At 35.2% G+C, this 12500-nt stretch overlaps 2 non-coding genes across 2 annotated transcripts; both read right to left on the reverse strand.

Moving 5' to 3' along the window:
* Positions 1 to 100: 100 nt before the first annotated feature.
* LOC112654202 (small nucleolar RNA SNORD116) lies at positions 101 to 195 on the reverse strand. Its single transcript, XR_003132864.1, has one exon. It is a non-coding gene; the product is annotated as a small nucleolar RNA SNORD116 (small nucleolar RNA).
* A 5384-nt stretch (positions 196 to 5579) lies between these two features.
* On the reverse strand, positions 5580 to 5646 carry LOC112654220 (small nucleolar RNA SNORD109A). The gene has a single exon (XR_003132881.1). It is a non-coding gene; the product is annotated as a small nucleolar RNA SNORD109A (small nucleolar RNA).
* Between the last annotated feature and the right edge of the window lie 6854 nt (positions 5647 to 12500).

Below are 12500 nucleotides of genomic sequence, written 5' to 3' on the forward strand. Positions count from 1 at the left end.
AGGCCCATGGGTGGAGATGGTGTTGGTGGTTGCAAGTGTGTGGCTGGACCAAGGTGAAGCTGTCCCTCACTCCTACCTTCCCTGGGGGAGACAATGTGCTGGACTTCAGTTTTGATGAGAATGACAGTAGAGAGTTCTCACTCATTTTGTTCAGCTTTTCCAAGGAATGCAGATTGAGGGAGTCATCATCGATCCAAGCACTTTCTCGGCCTCCTGGTAAACTGAACTACACAGGCTGAACAGCTAGCTCATAGGGTCTCCCCGTAGCCTAAGCACCCTCCAGCACACTGGAGACCATCCAGAGCTATGCCCCTGAGCAAGAGGCTTGGGCAATCCTTTTGGGGAGCAATCGCCCCTCACCACAAGTCACAAGCCACTTAGTAGGCCCGCAGACCCACCCGGCGTTTCTAGGTCCATTGGCTTGCTTTGAGGGAATGAAAGGCTTACCCGCATAGCAATCCATGTGCAGGCTTCCTGACCTGGGTCACTCTTCTTCCACAGTTCCTTCCTTTCCATCATTCCTCCACACCTCCATGGAAAGGAAGGTCGTCTTCACCGTGTCGATAGCAAACCTAGCTAGGCCTCGGCACCTGAGGAAGTGTGGAGACATCAGGTGAATGTGTCACAATGTACCCAGTCGCTCAGATGGCCTGAGCGTTCCTAACGGTTCTGTGGGGAAGCTTTGCATCTACGTATGCTGTCCCTCTGTCCCACAGGACTAGCTGTTCATCGGTGAGACGGCACGGGCCCACATCATCCCATACAAGGGGATGTGCCTCTGTCTTACATTTGTCTAAGAATTTCCATGTGAGTATATGAAATTGCATCTGGTTGGGATTCCTGGGTGGCTCAGAGGTTTACCACGTGCCTTCGGCCAAGGGAGTGATCCTGGAGTCCCTGGATCGAGTCCCACATTAGGCTCCCTGCATGGAGCCTGCTTCTCCTTCTGCCTGTGTGTCTCTGCTTGCACTCTGTCTCTCTCTATCTCTCATGAATAAATAAATAAAACCTTAAAAAAAAAGAAATGGTGTCTGGTAAGGCCACGTACCATGAATGGGGGCTTGCATGTGTCTGTGTAAGAGGGGCCCTCTGTGGGTGTGTTTGAGTGTGTGTCTTCAGTGTGACTCTATGTGTTTATTAGCAGATGTGCGTGCGTGTGCGTGTGCGTGTGCAGGGTAGGCTTTCAGGCTGCTTGGCCATGGTAGAGGTGCTCACATGTGGAGGTCATCTCCGTAAAGTGCTAGACCCTTACGTGGATCCCTGGTCTCATGAACTGCCACCCAGCATCACGAGATGACGTTTTTAACATAGCGGGTGGCTGCAAATATCCAGAAAATCCATGTGTCCAAATCCCTCTCCTAACACACAGCACACTGGTTCTCCTACATACATCTGCCTGTTATTGTGCGATGCTGATGTGCACTGGGATATCCTGTTTTTCCGGGCGCACTTATATCACTTGAAATCTGAGTGACCATGGGGCAAAGCAATGTGCCCCCTGCAGTTCAGTTGACCTAGGTTTCTTGCTGCAGGCCTGAAGCCTCCTGTAGGCCCTCTTGTGGCAAGTTGGCCATGGTAAGGCAAATCAGGAGCCCCGTCTCTCCCTGTCTTGGCTATGGCCCTAGGGAGGCAGGCAAAACAGACCACTGATAGCACTTAGAACAGCTGAGTGAACTGAAACACCTATAATTAATTATATGATAATAAAAATAAAGATTGTTATACCACAATAATATAATATCTTAAATATGAAATTTATCAATATCTTTGCATAAAGCAATAGAAAATTTGATATGTAATATTACTAATGGAAAATAATTAAAGTGGAAAAATTATCAATCTCTAGTTATTCCTGATGTAACTTTGAAATGCCTGTGTTACAGAAACAACCGTCTTTTTTTTTTTTAATTTTACGCTATACCATCTTGATTCATCACATCACCACCCTCTTTCAAATTGCAAGTGCTATGGACTTAGCTAGTTAGGTCCATAAATTAGAGAATGCTCTTGACATATCCTAAGAACATCAGTCTTCTGTCCCTAGGTTACACATAGTCTAGTGAACAATATTCCTAGGAAATATATTATAAAATTTGACGTTTTATGCTATATTTTAAACTCTCTGTTGAAATATAATATAGATACATGAAAATGTATGTTTATATTATAGACGTCATGAATTTGCATCTTAAAAACCACAATTTTTCAATAAACAGATCTGGAAACAAACACTACTAGCATCATAAAAACCACCCAGCTATCTTTCCACATGACTATCTTTTTTTTTTTTAATTTTTTTTATTTATGATAGTCACACAGAGAGAGAGAGAGGCAGAGACATAGGCAGAGGGAGAAGCAGGCTCCATGCACCGGTAGCCCGACATGGGATTCGATCCCGGGTCTCCAGGATCGCGCCCTGGGCCAAAGGCAGGCGCCAAACCGCTGCGCCACCCAGGGATCCCCTCCACATGACTATCTTGAAGAGTTATGACTATCTTCTTTCAGCTATTTGTTAATTCCTTCACCAACACACTATAGTGTTTCCAACAGTTTTCTAGTAATCTTTAAAATACCAGTGTGAGTTCTCTGACTTAACAACTTTTTCATTATCTCTTTTGCTATTCTAGTTCCTTTACCTTTTTTTTAAGATTTAAATTATTCGAGAGAGAGAGAGAGAGGAAGAGACACAGGCAGAGGGAGAAGCAGGCTCCATGCAGGGAGCCCAACATGAGACTAGATACCAGGTCCCCAGAATCACACTCTGGGCCGAAGGTGGCACTAAACCGCTGAGCTACCCGGGCTGCCCACGTTCCTTTACCTTGAATATGAATTTTAGAAATACCTTGTTGATATCTACAAAAAGCTTACAATGTTTTTAATTTAGATTGTATTTAATCTACATTAGAGATTGGGATAATTGACCTCACAATATTGAGACTTATGATCCATGAATAGAATATATCTCTATATTTACTTATGTTGTCTTTCATAGTTTTAATCAGTGTTTTTGCAGTTTTTTTTCAGAGATATTGCACATATTTTATTGCATTTTATTACAGAAGTAGCTCATTTTCTATGATATTATAAATGGGATTTATTTCACATTCTAATTGTTCACTGCCAGTATATAGTAACAGAATTTATTGTTTTTATATTGACTTTGTATCCTGCAAACTTGTTAAACTCAGTTTTTAATTCTGGGAATGATATTCTTGATTCTTTGGTATTTTATAACAGAGAAAATTCAGTTATCTACAAGTAAACTTTGTTTCTTACTTTCTGGTTTTTATGCCTTTAATTTACTATTCTTGCCCTCTTGCATGGGTTATGATTGTACAGAAAAATATAAGCAGAAGTGATGGGAGAGTTCACTGTTGTCTTGTTCCCAGTCTTAGGGAGAAAGTATTTCTATTTAAAACACACTTGGTGGTACATTTTTATTTATTTCTTAATTATTTATTTTAGCATGCCAGTGGAGGGAGGAGAGATGGAGAAGAAGAGAGATCGTATGTCAAGTTGACTCTCTTCTGAGCATGGAGCTGATGTTGGGTTCAATCCCATGAACCAGAGATCAAGACCTGAGCTAAAACCAAGAGCAAGACACTTAATCAACTGAGCTACCATGGTGCCCCTGGGTTGTACAGTTTTAATACCGGCCCTTACAGCATATTTCTGTGATATACTTCTATACCTTGATATGGAAATGATGCATGGCAAATATATATTTAAGTAAGTATTATATAAATATACAAATGGAAAAATATACATGTGATTATTTGTAGGATCATATTTATTAGACAAAAATATATTCTAGTGTTCCTATCATTTACATTCATCCTCAAATTTTTTCTTAATATATATATTATTAATAATGGAAGTTCTGGAATCTACATCAGATTCTAGTAGGGCTTTTTTACTTTCTGATATTACAATTATTAGTGTTCAATGGTATTTTACTCATTATTATTATTAAGCTCATTTGAATGACCTTGCTAGATTCTGGAGAAAAAATACTCTCATTAAAATACATACATAAATACATAAATATGAAGAGAACACAAAAATAATTACTGATTGAAACAATGTGTGACAGAAACTTTGTCAAGAAAAAAATTTAACTCTTCCTAAAATATTAAACACCAGGCCCCAGGCAACATTAAACATTCGATGTGATCATCCTAAGGAAGATAGACTATTTTCCTTATTGAAGGATATTTCAAATTATACAAAATGATTAATAATTTAATGTATGAAATTTCATTATTCGTTCACTTGATTATTCCAACCTAATATCTTTCATGACACAAACACTATATGGAAAGTTGGACTGTTTCAAAAAATAATTTTTGGTTTGGTTCTTTATGTTTTAAAATGATGGGCTTAGGGGGTATCTGGGTGGTTTAGTCGGCAAAGTGTCCAACTCTTGGTTTTGGCTCAGGTCATGATCTCAGTGTCATGAGATCAAATCATGTGGGGCTCTGTGCTCAGCCTAGAATCTGCTTGAGATTCTCTCCCCCTTGGACCCTCCCCCTTCACATGCTCATAAATAAATAAATAAATAAATAATCTTTAAAAATGAAATAAAATAAAATGAAGGCCTTAGAAACATCTCATAAAATTAACATATAATTTTTTATACCAAAGAATGAAAAAAAATAATACAAATTGACATAAAATCATAATGATGCAAACAGTAACATTAATGATCCATAACGATCTTGTATATCTGACCAAAATCATCTGACTATGATAATCTTAATCACAGAGTTAACATTGTCAACCATAATAATCTTTAAGGAAACTCCCAAGCATAGTTTAATTTCATAAAAGAATATTTCACTGGAATACAAAATTAAAACAAATCAAATATTTTCCAAAGTTCTACATTTGTCAGTTCACACAGAATTCAAATAAAATAAATTTAAAATTTGGATATAAGCGTGGAGACACTCACCAAAGATAATGACACAAAATGAAGATATTATCCAATAAGTCATTGAAAAGATGAACTCAGAGAGCTCAGCATGTGGTAAAGAGCACATGATGTGAATTTTAAGGATGTTGGCATAGATACTCACTGCTCTTCTCTGAAGTGGAGGATTTCATTCCATCCTGTCTACCTCAGGAAAACATGACAGAAAGAAAAGAGAAGATATTATCTCTGAAAATTCTCTACCATGAAAAATAATAACACTAAAATTGTCTCCATTGTCAATTTTTAATATAGATAAGCAATGTTTCCTTCTTTCAGCCAACACTAATGGAATTTTCAGTACCTATATTAGTTCTTTTACCTCTTAATTCAATCTTTCCTCTGTTTCATCATTTATTACTCAAGAACATGTTTCACATATACAAATATCTATCGACAACTCTATGTTCAAAGTGAGCAAAATGAAGCAAGGGCGTGGTCATACAGCATATCTAAAGTTGCACACTGTCTCATGAGATAGGAAGTTAATGCTTTGCTGCAAAATTAATAAAAGGCATGCCCAAGGGATAGTGTTTTGTCATTAAGGTCATGAAATACAGCCAGGCTTTGAGAGTCTTATTTGTCCTAGAAGAGGGGCCACTCGTCTGGACCTCAGATTGACATCTGGAATGAGTCCCTCAGCATCCTCAGACAATTGTGATCATCATTGATCCAGACAAACATCCTCCCAAACAAATAAGCATTTCCATAGCCAGGCTTATTTTCTTCAGGTTTATCTGCTGCATTATAAATAAAGAATAGTAAATGGATATTTTATTAATATCTGAACAACCGAACTCTAATGTACATAGAACAAAATGGATGTGACCTTGTATTTTGCTAATAAAATTACATAAATCCTTTTGGGAAAATTTAAAAACCAGTCAACTAAAATTTCAAGGAGAAATGGAAAGGTATTCATAAATGTCCTAGTAAATAAGGTGTGATTACAGTACAAATATGAGTAAAAACAGCTATTTTGGATATGCCAATAATTTAAAAATAAATGAATAAATATTTTGTTACATTTAATTTTCTTTAAAAGATTATTTTCATATACTATAAAATGGTATAGAAAGGTAATACATCAATGATTCCCAGGATTATTCAAGTTACTTTCAAAAGAGATTTTTTATTCAATAAAGTAAACAAATAATAATGACTATTGCTTTAACAAAGTAGGCACACTCATGGGACAAGAAACCTATTATCAAAATAGTCTACCTTGGGCTTCTGAAATAATGAGCCCAGAGAACCTGAAGTTCTGACATCACTGGCCACAATAGAAACAGATTTTTGAAAGCATCAGAATAACTGCTCATCTCTCCTCCCTAAAGTATGTTAAGTTGTTCCAGTCTTTGTCCTGCAGCAAAACATCACAAATAATATGTTAGATCAGAATATACATGAAATTCACTTAATAATAAAGGACAATCATTTGTTCTGTACTCATTGTCATACTGGAATCCCCATACTTCTAGTCCCTACCATACATAGCATCCAAGTCCAAGCCACAGTTGCTTAGCCATCTTTGCCAGTTTATGTCTTCACTTATTTCCCCTCTGAATTATTAACTCTGCAAATAGTCAGTAATCCTCTCTATTATGCTATGTAAATTAGTAGCATGATGATATGAGCACTGGGTGCTATATGCTGGCAAATTGAATTTAAATAAAATATAAAAAAATTAGCGGCACATTAATTTTCTCTTTGAGAAATTCTAAAATTGTATTCTCTGTCTCTGAGACAGAACATAAAGACTCCTAACTCTGGAAAATGAACTAGGGGTGGTGGAAGAGGAGGAGGGCAGGGGGTGGGGGTGAATGGGGGACGGGCACTGAAGGGGGCACTTGTGGGATGAGCCCGGGTATTTTATTCTGCATGTTGGCAAATTGAACACTAATAAAAAATAAATTTATTATTAAAAAAATAAAATAAAATAAAATTGTACTCTCCCAAATAAAGACTATAAAAATGCTAATTGTTGGGTAAAGTGAAGGGCACATGACAAGTGTGTTTTAAGACTTATATTCTCAAAGTAAGACATAAGAACTTCAAAAATCTATTACAAACAGGGGTAACTGGGGTGGTTCAGCAGTTGAGCATCTGCTTTCAGGTCGTGATTCCAGGGTCCTGGGATTGAGTCCTGCATCAGGCTCCCTGCAAGGAGCCTGCTTCTCCCTCTGCCTATGTCTCTCTCTCTCTCTCTCTCTCTCTCTCTCTCTCTCTGTGTGTGTCTCTCATGAATAAATGAATAAATCTTTAAAAAAATATCTATTACAAACAACATATAAAAACGGATCGAACAATAGTATAATTTTTCTAAAAAACATTAACAATTTCATAAAATAATGGAAATTATAAAACAGAACCAAATCGAAAAGAACATCAGAAGGGCAAGACATAAGAGGACTGAAAACAAGCATGGCCAATCTACTCAAAACAGAATGTAATTAATAATCCTAGGAAATCATAGTTAGGCTAAGCAGAGGTCTTTTAAGCATAAATGCTTGCAAGTAAACTGGGAAATTCAAAGTGTTAGGTACAAGGAGCTGGACTTCAGACATTTCGCAATAGGCAAAACTATAAAAACAATGGTTGCAATAGATTATGGAGTAGAATGAGGGGTTGATTACAAAGGAGTGAAACAAAGAAAAATTTTAAGAGTAATAGAACTCCTCCATATCATAATTGTGGTGTTAGATATACTAGTCTATACACTTGTCAAAGTCCATATAACTGCACATGACAGAGTGAATTTTACTGTAGATAAAATAAAAATAAATTAAATAAAAGGTTCAAATATAAAAATGAAAACAGGCTGGAACAGAAACATACTCACTTCACACTCTCCTGTATTAAGCCTGTGTATTTATTAGCAGGCACACACCATTTAACCAAGGAACAAGATATTCATAGATTAAATACTTAATACATGCAAGACTGGTAGAATTCAAAACCACAAAAATTGTGGGCTAACACTAAAATGAGTTAATTAGAAGTCCACCTTCATTTGCTTAGAATAGAAATAGTGGAATGTTTATCAACAGTGGTTTATTTTGTCTCTCATTTACTTCAGATATTTTATAATGTACAAATATATAATCCAAGCACATTCACTAAGACACTTTTCATCCATGAAGTCAGACAAACATTCATAACCCTAAAACATACTGAACCATTTCATTTACACATAGAAACTGGAGATGACAATAACTGAGGGAGCCTATGTCAGCTATGAAGCCCACAAAAGAAAGTTTTTCGTTATAGTTCTACATGAACATTATAAGAAAACCAGTATAATTTCTGTGGCAAAATTCTACTGATCTGAACAATCTCTATTATCCTTGAGGATTACGCAGCTCATCTATTCTAGATACCCTTTCTACATCTTAATGTAACAAAACAAGGAAATATATCCGAGGTTTATATCGAAACCAACAATGATTGTATAAAATTTTAAACTGAGAATACAAAAACAAAAATGTCCAATGATAAAAAATATATATATACACCTCACACTCAACAGATATGAAGAAATAGACTTCAATGTTATATATACTTATTCCATTTACTTAATTATGTCTACAGGAAGAGTTTCCACCACTATTTAATAGAATATTCACTATGCATAGACTTTTCTTTTAATTGCAAGAAATAGGGTCTTAAAAATCCATGTCAACCAGTTATTCAAAATAGTTACATATATTTACCATATTCTCACCCGTAAAAAATTAAAAACACATGTATACACAAAATCCTCTACATAAATGTTCATAGCAAAGTTTCTCATAATAGACAAAAAGTGAAAACAACTCAAATATCTATTAAGTGATAAATGGATTAGCAAAATGTGATATATCCATACTGTGGAAAATCACTCATCCATAAAAAGGAAATAGGGTTCCAATAAATACTACCACAGGTTGACCTGTGAAAACGTTTTGATAAGTGATTAAGAGTTAAAATATTTGTCTGAACCTTCTTTTGAACCATTTACAATAAAACAAGCTATGATTTTCCTTTATCCCCTAAATTAATTTCTTCAAAACAAGGATTTTCTAGTACATAGCCACAGTATCATTATCAAATCCAAGCAATTATCACCTGCCATATAAAATACTGTAATCTATTTGACTTTCTTAGAATTTTGCCAGTTTTCCCTCTGCTATCTTATATAGAGATCTTGAATAAATATCGTATTGTTTTCATATCTATTTAGTCTAACATAATCTAGAACATTTCCACAGTGATATTAATGTTTAGAAACTAAATGACAGTTTGTGGTGATATTGTTTTGTTTACTTTGTACAACGTCACTCAATTTGGGTCTGATACTTTCTCACGAGTTGATTCAGGTTTATTCACTTTTGTCTGAGGTACTAAAGAAATAAGGCTAGGTTCTCCTCAGTGCTTCCTATCAGTGATGCCAGATGTTCCCGTCACTGGTAGTATTATCTTTCATCTCTTACTTAATTCAGGTGGTGTCTGCCTAGTTCTCCACCATCATTTTCTCTTTGCAACTGATAAGTATATCATGGAGGAGATAATCACAATCTATAAAAGTATCCTGTTTCTTTTTTTTTAAGATTTTACTTATTTATTTACAAATGACAGAGAGAGAGAGAGAGGCAAAGACATAGGCAGAGGGAGGAGAATCAGGCTCCATGCAGGGAGCCCAATGCAACGTTTGATCCTGAGAGTCTGGGATCACATCCTCAGCGGAAGGCAGATGCTCAACCACTGAGCCACCCAGGCATCCCATGTATCCTGCTTCTTCCTCAAATTTTCTCAAAAAAGTTTCAGCATCTTTTAATGTTTTCAGGTTGAAACAATTATTATAATCATTCCCAAATGTTTATACTTTATATAATTTCTACCTCATTTATTACAGCATTCTATCATGTGGAACTTTAATTTCTACCCTATTATCCATTCATTCATATTAGTTTAATAACATTATAAACATCTTATCATTAGTAATCAATCAGCTTTTATCATTCCTAAAGAAATTTACCATACCAAGATATGCCTGAATTTTATCAGTCAAACCTAGAATTGGCTCACTGCTTACTATCAAGCAGTCCTCCTTTGACAGATGCAGCCTTACCCATCTATGAAAGCTTTCTCCTTCTATATTTCTCCTTTAGTATTATTCATGATGTTCCAAAGCCCCAACTGGGAGTATCTTATACAGTCCATTTCCCCTCAAAATACAGAATATAAAAAGGCAAAGTTAGAACAGCTTAGCACATTCCTTACATTATAAGCCAGTCAAATTTCTAAACATAATCTTGCCACTATTGTGGTATATTCAGGCAGAATTTGTTATGATTCTCTATCATTTTGGCCAACATTTTAGCTAGTAGTTCTGAGTCTATTAATTATACTTGCAAGACACAAAGTGTGATCTTTAGAAAAGGGTTAGCATGAATACAGATAATTGGGGGAAAGTAAACTGATTATGAAACACATGTTAATAGAATGCAGACAGTTTAGAATCCAGACTACATGGTCATAAAACAGAGAAAGAAAAAAATATTCCAATGGGAGATCATGACATTTAAATTTCTGTCAGTTCAGAATAGCTTCTTCTAAGACCCTCAGTGGCCTTTTCCCTATTATCCACAGTATTTATGCCTGGGTATTGCCTATCATTGTATCTCTTCCAAAGCTGTTTCTTCCATTGAATGACACTCTTTCTCTTGGCCAGTAGTTTGGAATGTGATATGAGCTCTTATGAAATGGTTTCTAAGTAAGACAATATCTCTTAAGCACTGGTACCCCACATTTCCAGAGACTATAAAGCTTCTTTGTAGTTTTATACCATGGGATTTTTCACAAACGATACCTTGACATTGTTTTCTCATGTTCCTGCCATATCTAAACACTTATTTTAGCCTAAGTTGCACTTGAAAATTCTTATGGCTCTGACCTTATTAAAAACACAGGGTAAATTAATATGATCTCAGAAATTTGCATTCTTCCCCAAAACATGATTTTGCTCGATGGATTTAGCAGAATGCAAACATTTTAATTCTCTTTTTAGTAGGTTCCATGTCCAACAGGGGGCTTGAACTCACAACCCTGAGATCAAGAGTCTCATGCTCCACTGACTGAGCCAGCCAGAGGCCCCAAAGAATAACTATTGTTAATTATTATCTTCCAATGGCTGTTCCACCATAGGGCTGTGTTTTTAAGTTGCAAATAAATTGTACGTTCAAACTTAGCCTAAGACTCAGATTCTCATTTCTTATTTTTTAAAAAGGAATAAATATCCTACTTTGTATGATTATTATTAGCACTGATATAATTCTTGAACTAGAGTTTATCTTGGCATTTGATGCTTATACCAACAATTAAATTACTGCTATGTGTAACTGAAATATGTGTATCTGAAACCACACACACACATATAAGCAACACACAAATGAACAGCAAATTAATGACCAGAACTCATAATCAATATTTAATATTGTTCCTGTAAAATCAGTTTATTGACCATTCTGCACAGCACATATTTATATCATTTTACATGAATAAAATTCAGTATTATTGCCTCAAACATACTTGGTACTCTGTAAGTGGTAGATAAACTTCTGACAAACCTGGATTGGCATATCAATTAATTTGAATATACATTACCATATATAACAGAATATAAGCCAATTGGATAAATGTAACAACATTAATTTACTTAGAATTATGACTTTAGGTAAACAAGTTACTTACATTTTATAAGTACAACTAAGGCTGTAATAATTACCCTTAAGTTTACATACATCTTTGAATACTTCCCATTACATACTTTAGGTACATTTCTAAAAAATAGTTGAAATGTGCTAATTTCCATCTAAGATACTTTCCACTGTCTTCTAGAAAGACTAGAACACAGCAGGAATGCCAAATTCTCCTGCTTGGTTAACAAATGTACATGTTAATCTGATAGGTGAAAAAACAGACAATTGTTGATTTAATACATTATGAGTGTGTCTGTGTATGCACATATATATTTAATTTCCTTATATGTTTATAACAATTTGTAATTATTTCATATATATTTAATTATTTAATTATAAAGACTGGGACAGCTGAGCATGTTATTTTACGCTCTTGACCATTCACAATGCTTTTCCCTTATGAATTGCTCATTTATGTGCTTCCCAAATTTGTACTGAGATGCTTCTCTTTATCTGACTGATTTCAGGGAGGTTTTTATAGAATATTAACACTAAATTGGTCATATAAATTTTAAGCAAATATGCCTATATATCATATATGATATAGATTTTTAATTTGACTGCAAAGAAATAACTCAGTCTTACGTTACAAGATTTTAGAGATTCTGAGTTTCTTTCCTCTTCATCTTCCATACATATAACATGAGAAAACAATAGTAAATTTGGAAGAAAAGTTAAACTGGATTAAGGATTGTATCCATTGCCTAGGAGTATTGTTGACTCAAGTTTTTATAAACTAGTTTAAATAACAGCCTTGGAATATAGAAATTCTATTTAGATATGTTGAA

This window comes from Canis lupus, chromosome 3 (genome assembly GCF_003254725.2).
Source record: "Canis lupus dingo isolate Sandy chromosome 3, ASM325472v2, whole genome shotgun sequence".
NCBI classification, from domain to species: domain Eukaryota; kingdom Metazoa; phylum Chordata; class Mammalia; order Carnivora; family Canidae; genus Canis; species Canis lupus.